The sequence below is a fragment of the Manis javanica genome, chromosome 2, assembly GCF_040802235.1.
Source record: "Manis javanica isolate MJ-LG chromosome 2, MJ_LKY, whole genome shotgun sequence".
Classification (NCBI taxonomy): Eukaryota; Metazoa; Chordata; class Mammalia; order Pholidota; family Manidae; genus Manis; species Manis javanica.
In genome coordinates this window covers 210,556,991-210,563,819 of record NC_133157.1, presented here as the reverse complement: position 1 = coordinate 210,563,819, position 6,829 = coordinate 210,556,991, and the positions used below count along the sequence as shown (strand labels likewise).

The following is a 6,829-nucleotide window of genomic DNA, read 5'->3' as shown; positions in this document are numbered from 1 at the left end:
ATAATACACCCAGATATAAGAAAAGCAAATGGGAGTCAAAAGAAGAGTAAGACATTGATTAAGATGATTTGTTAGTAATAGTTTTTTTAAAAGTAATACCTCTCACTATAAAGATCTTTCCATCAGCTTCTCTAAGTTGATTCTGGTAAATTTAAATTATCTTTTAACTCCCGGTCTCTGTTCTGTCATAGCCACATTTGTGTTTACAAGTAATCACGCTTTCCTCCTGACAGCTGGTTTTCTAATTTTCCAGTTTCTAAAAACGTATAAACAGAAGAAAATCTGATAAAAATAACTCAACATCATGTGATATGTTGACACATTAAAGAAATCCTGTTGTTGCTTAACCAAGGTCATATTTCTATTCTTAAATATTCCCTAACAAGAAACAAAATTTCTATGCAATGTCTGAATATCTTTGGTTTACACTTAATGTCTCATATGCTATTTTTAGAAATGCACATGTAATACATTATTTTCTATTTTCTTTTTCATTATAGAGTGATAAGTTATCTAATAAATAAGCCATCTCTCAAACTCTGATCCAAAATGTGATTTACCACAAAATTCAAGTAGTTTAAGGTAGGGAAAAGCAATTAAAAGAGTTGTAAAATGGAAGAAAAAGAAAAGATGGGAAAATATATAATGAACCTTAACTTTCCATTAGAAAACAATTTTTCAAGTGAAACGTAATTTTTCTAAATGCTGAATGACTGTTATAGAAACCATGTGCAACACTATATGGGTACTTAAGAAAACAGGAAAATTGTCCCTTAAGACAAAAATTCGACAATATTTTCACAGTGAAAGTTAGGCAAAAGGTTTGGAAATTTTTAGAATGTTTCACTTAAACTATTCAGCAGTTTTGAATTACTTATGTAGTAACAGGATGGTTTACCTGTGAAAACCAAATACTGTATTAAGTTTCAGCACATATTCAACAATTATACAGAGTACTTTACAAAAGGAAAATGCCTTTCTTGATAGCAAAATGACAGAGAAATGTAAACTAAAATTACACAGCATTGAAAGGGAGCCTACCATTATTCCCTCTTATTTAAATCAACTGTCAGGAAGAAAACTGTTGGGAGTCATGGAATAAAACAAATGAACCATCATAACAAAGAAGACACAAGAATATTTCAAAACATAATGCAAGAGTAAAATCTAGCCCCTCTTAAAAAGTTTAGAACACACTGTTAGTTCACAGGCAATAATATGCCAGGTTAACCTGAAAACAGTTGTAGTGGCTTTAAAACATGTATGCAAATTCTCTGACACCCAGTCTTCAAATGATGGGCCAGACTTGGTGCCTCACTACCAATAAAAAAAAGTGGCATAAGGGATACTGTGATATCCATGACTCGTTGAAAGAAAGGACCCAGCTTTTGCCTGGTGTACGAGTTCTCTCTTGGGGCACTATTAAAACCCAGCCACCATGCTGTGAGGGAGCTCAGGCCATAAAGAACTATACTTTTAATTTAAACAAAATTTTGAAATATTTATTTATAAGATGATAACTGTCTTTGAAATTAAGCAGTTTACTGAGCAATTAGTTTTGTCCATACACATTTACATGTTATTGCTGTAAAGAAGATATTTGTAATTTCTCCAGTTTCAATGTGAACATACAATTTGTAGTAACAAGATGCAGATTCAAGTACAGATCTTCTAATTTTTTGTTCTATTTTCACCCACATCTAATAGGAATAATAATACCATTTTTTCAACTTACTTTATAGGTAGCAGGCATAAGATTCATATGAAAAAATTTGCCAAAATCACTAAACATAGGGTAAAACACATAAAGTTTTATAATATTAACTATGTTCTAACATTTTATTTGCTTTTTATAGTCTAACCAAAATAATGATTGCATACTTTCAGGGCTATGAAACTCAGTAGTTAGACAAGGTGAATTAAAGTAGTAAAACTAGTCATAATAATAAACCAATTCATCCATGTTCTCAATTACATTAATAATAATAATTGTAAAAAAAGGTTAACATCTTGTGAAAATACTCATATTTCTTTAGGAGTTCTTGCCCATATCAATGGACTGTCTGGCATCAGCCACGGCATCAGGCACTCGGACAGTCATATTGTCCATAGATTTTGTCAAACAGATTTGGCAGCCCAACCAGTATCAAAACCATCAATATCTAGATTATTTTCAACCACAACATCTAGTAGAGAGTCACCAACTTTTCCTTTGGCTGTTAATGTTACACCATCACGGTTTACAAAGTGGACTGTTACTTTATCTTCTGAGCTGCGGTGCGCCTCCGCCGACGCGCTCAGCGCCCGGTGCGCCCCCACACGGCCCCCCAGGCCCCGCTCGGCGCTTCCGCCCGCCCCCGGCCGTCCGGGAGGCTCCCGGCTCCTGCGAGAAGCAGCCGCCGGTGGGCCGCGCCGCCGAGGGCCGCGGTGGCGGTGCGCAGGAGCCGCGCGCCCCCCGCGGCGGCCATAGCCCGCGGTCGCGTGACTCCCAGATGCGACGCGGGCCGCGAGAGCGTCCGCGAGCGCGGGAGGAGCGCTGCGCCGACGCCCGAGGGCCGCCGCGGAGCGTGCGGAGGCCGGCGGGCCGGCCGGGGCGTGGCCTGGACGGGCGCTGTTCGCATCTTTCTTTTAAGGTGACACGAGTGGTCCTGTGGCACATCCACCAAGTTAAGAACACCCCAGATGGACAGAAAAAACATCTAAGACTAAAGCTGAGGCCAAGGCCACACAGCGGCAGTTGAACTAGGTCCCAAATAACTGTCCACACCAATATTACATCACTCTTTATTAACAATACTCTGGCTTTTATTTGATTAATTAAAATAATTAAATTGTTGTTAATCAATACAACACTCAAGGGATCGTTTAAGTAATTCATTAAATAATTCAATTATACTACTTTTAAATTTCTATTTTTAAGATTTGTGTGTATGTGTGTGCTCTGTGTAGTCTTTCTGCCAAACTGCAGAAAGAGTGCTCCCTTAGGCATAATTCCTCACTTGGCCTGTATATATGCCACATATGCTATATTTATACCACATAGTCCAAATCGGATATAAATGTGTTGATGATAGTGTCATGAAATGTATAAAGACATCTATCTGTATTGCTTTGTAGTCCTGTCTCTTTCTGTCTAGCCTTAAAAAAATCCTGCAAGGTATGTTAAAAAGGTACTATTGCTCCCATTTCATAGGTGAAAAAACAGACTCCAAGAGTGTAAGCGACTCACTTGATAAAGCCTAATAGAGTCAGTGTCAAGTTGTAGGAAGAGGGCTTGGGAGCTGAGCCAACCTACTGCTTATACTTACTACTGGCTTTGCCTTCCTCTCTTCCCCCATCTTTCCCTTTCTGTCAGTAGTCAATAATGATTGAACTTCTTGAATTCAGTAAGGCATTTGGTCCAGCCATTGATAAATTTGTGGCCATCCTCCCATTCCAGTAATCTACATCTGACTTGTGCCAAACTTGTAATTTTAGCCCCATCAAATCTTCCAAAACCAGGTGTTACCTTACATCCTAGCTATTATAGATGCTTTTGTTGGCTGATACAGATAAACATGCATAGTGTTTAATGGAACACAAAATTTGCACTACAACTATGTTGTGATAATATAAATATTCCTTCCTCTGCAAGTTTCCTTGAGAACAATGATTTAGGGCAACAAAGTTATGTCAGGTAGTCCTGGACAAGACACCCCTTATCATCCACCCACCCCTTTTCACCAGATGGTAGAACGTACCCCCAAACCCTCCTGTTTATGGTAGAGTCTCCTGCCTTATCAGGGTCTAACAAGATGTAAAAAGCCCAATAGGGCTTTGAGACCACCAGCTTGGGTTGGCACCTGGGCTCTAAGACCCAAAAGGTGACCCAGAGTTACCTCAGGATCATAATAAATTTACATTGCAATTTTGGCCCCACCCCATGGGTTTGCTTAGTGTGGGTGGGCGTCTGTGCACTGAGAAAGTTATATAACCGGAAATTGTCAATCAATATGTCAATTGAATGATGTAAGACCTGGGGAAGGAGTTACCATCTGTGGGTAAAATTGCAATATTTCCAGAATCTCTCACCTGGCCTTGTTCATCTCCATATCAATGGGTGTTTCCAAGGGTGGAGAAAAATAGTCTATCTCCGTATCAGTAGGTGATTACGTGGGAGTAGTGAGCGTATAACTGGACTGGAGAAGTTTGGAGGGGTCCCTTTTTTGCAGCCAGGGTATGAGAGACACCGTGAACTGCAGTGGATGACTGCTTGTAAGCAATAAACGGGTTTCTCCCACTTTATTTCTCCCTTTGACTAATTTCGGTTTCAAAGGTAATTTGCCCCAGGCTGGGAGAAAGATTTTCCCTCCTGGAGTTACATTATCATTTAAAAAATCAATCCTAACCCTAATAATGGGGCTGCTTCTTGTTTCCAGACAGCCAGCTCTCCACCCTTCTTTGGAGTGTACTTATGCTTTGTTTAATAAACTCCTGCTGCTTAAAAGTGTCCTAAGTCTGTCTCTTGATTGAATTCTTTCCTTCAAGAAGACAAGAATCAGAAAAATGCATTGCATTCCACCAGTAACAGTTTGGGGTAATCAACAACTGAGCAGACTTCCATAAAGGACAATGACTCACTGGAGGCTTAAGGGATGAGGAGATAGAAGTTTCACCCCATGTCTCCAGCAAGCCCACCATTCTGTTATACACCCTTACAGTGCAGCTACTATTTTTTATTTTCAGTAATAATGCAGTATCATTACATTGCCCTTAATCGCATGACCTCAGGCAAGCTTCTGACTCCTCCATCCTTCATTCATGAAGTGAAGATACATATCAATTGTTTCATTGTAAACTTTGAATGAGACTGTCTGAAGGCAATCAACATTTTTATGATTAACATCATTAGGAGAGGTCAGTGGGCTGTGGAAATGGGAGGTGGAGAGTGAAAGGACAAAGAGAAAGGAGAAACAGTAGCATGGGAAAACTACAAAATCCTACTTGTAAGTCAATTACCAATTTCCGCATTTAGTTCCTCCTTAAAGGGAGAAAACTAGTCTTTCCCAGAGTGTATGTAAAGACACGCTGTTAAGCAGGCTTGATCACAGAAAAAAAGGAAGCAGAGGAGGTAGGTAAGTAGGTAGGTCAATACTGGGCTAAATAAAATGTGGTTTTTATATTTTTAAACTTTAATAAGTGAATGAAAATTATAAGACAAGTAGAGAAATGTTGGTTTTCACAAGTTTGTATGATTGTGGGAATATTTTCTCACAGTCTGTGTCACAGAATGTTCTGTGAAACACATTTTGCTTATATCTATAAAAAAAAGAGAAAAGAACTCCAGATAAAATATAGCTGAATTTCTCACATTTACATAGCAACTTTCAGTTTATCAATTACTTAATTGACATAATCTCTATATACGACATTTTGATGTCACTGCCCCACTGAATTTTACCTAATTTCACATGACTGAGATTAAAGCAGCTTGTCACCCATGTAAACAATAGAATTCTTTCTTGCTCTCCCTCGAGTTCCTCCCATTCTTTTCATTCCTGTGTCCTCTCCTTTTTCTCTAAAGACTAGATATAGGTCCAGAGGGATCCCAGGTTCAGCATTTTCTTCTCTGCCAGTAAGATCCTAAAGAGAAAAGGAGCCCTAGGAGTGCAGCTAACTTTAAGTTCAACTGGTCACTGAGTATGTACCACCTTATCCCTTACTAGTTGGTGATGTTAAGGATACACCATGCTCCCAGAACTTGGAAATGTTGGGAGAGAATAGCAGCAAATCAGGACTATATGTATATAAAGGTAAATAAAAGTTAGATTATTATGTCCCAGTTTAATTGCTACTGTTGGACAAGAGAAGATATGGGAGAAGTTGTCTTTTCCCACTTTATATTAGAGACATTGCTAGTATCAATAAAACATAAAAATAATTATCTGATAGCCTTTGTGTCATTTTTACCAACATGGCATCTGTAGGACACAGTTGATACATATTTTTTGGCTTCTCACAGCATCTCTTTCTTGAGGAAAGTCATACCTTCTTCCAACTCTTGGTTCAGATGATGTAGAAAGGAAAAATTCCACCCTGCTGATGGCTGGGTGAGGAGCCCAAGGCCAGACAACTCCCTCCTTTGGTCAAAGGGATCAGCTGAGGGGTGGGCACATGACATCAGCAGGTCAATTAGTGTTGACCCTGAGGACTTCTGCTGAAATTCACAGGGAAGAGCAGTTCTTTGTTCTCTGTGATCACTAGCTACAAGGTGATGCAAGTCTAGAAATTCTCGGGACTCAGTTAACCACCACAGTACTGTAGTTTCATGAGAATGAATTCAAAACTGAGGAAAGCAGTGCCTTGATAGAAAGGAGAACAAAACAGTTTACTCATGGCATTATTTGAATAACTGGATCCAGCCCTCCTGAAACTAGAAACACTTCTGAAGTTCTAGTTTTATAAGCCAAGAAATTCCTTTACCTAGAAAAATTCTTTATGCGATGGTAACTAAATGGATTTTGATTAACACACTTTAGAATTCTAAGTCTTTACAAAGAAACTGAAGAATGTATCATTTTACCATTTTGTCAAAGATGATTGGAAGGAGTTAACTAAATGTTTTCCTTCTTTAGAAACCTAATATACAGTGACATTCTAATGATTTTATTAAATTTTATTTAATTTTACTTAGTATTTTCATTTTAATTTTAAATTTGAAAATTCAAATTTCTAATGAAAAATTATTTGACCATTGTTTTAGTAATTGTCCATTTTCTCTAATTTTAAAAATGTATTGGCATGAAAGTATTCCATTTTGCTTTCTTTTAAAAAAATCTTTGTTGTCCAT

At 38.2% G+C, this 6,829-nt stretch overlaps 1 pseudogene; it reads right to left on the bottom strand.

Moving 5' to 3' along the window:
- Positions 1-304: 304 nt before the first annotated feature.
- LOC140848040 (adrenodoxin, mitochondrial pseudogene) lies at positions 305-2,753 on the bottom strand (annotated as a pseudogene).
- Positions 2,754-6,829: the final 4,076 nt, after the last annotated feature.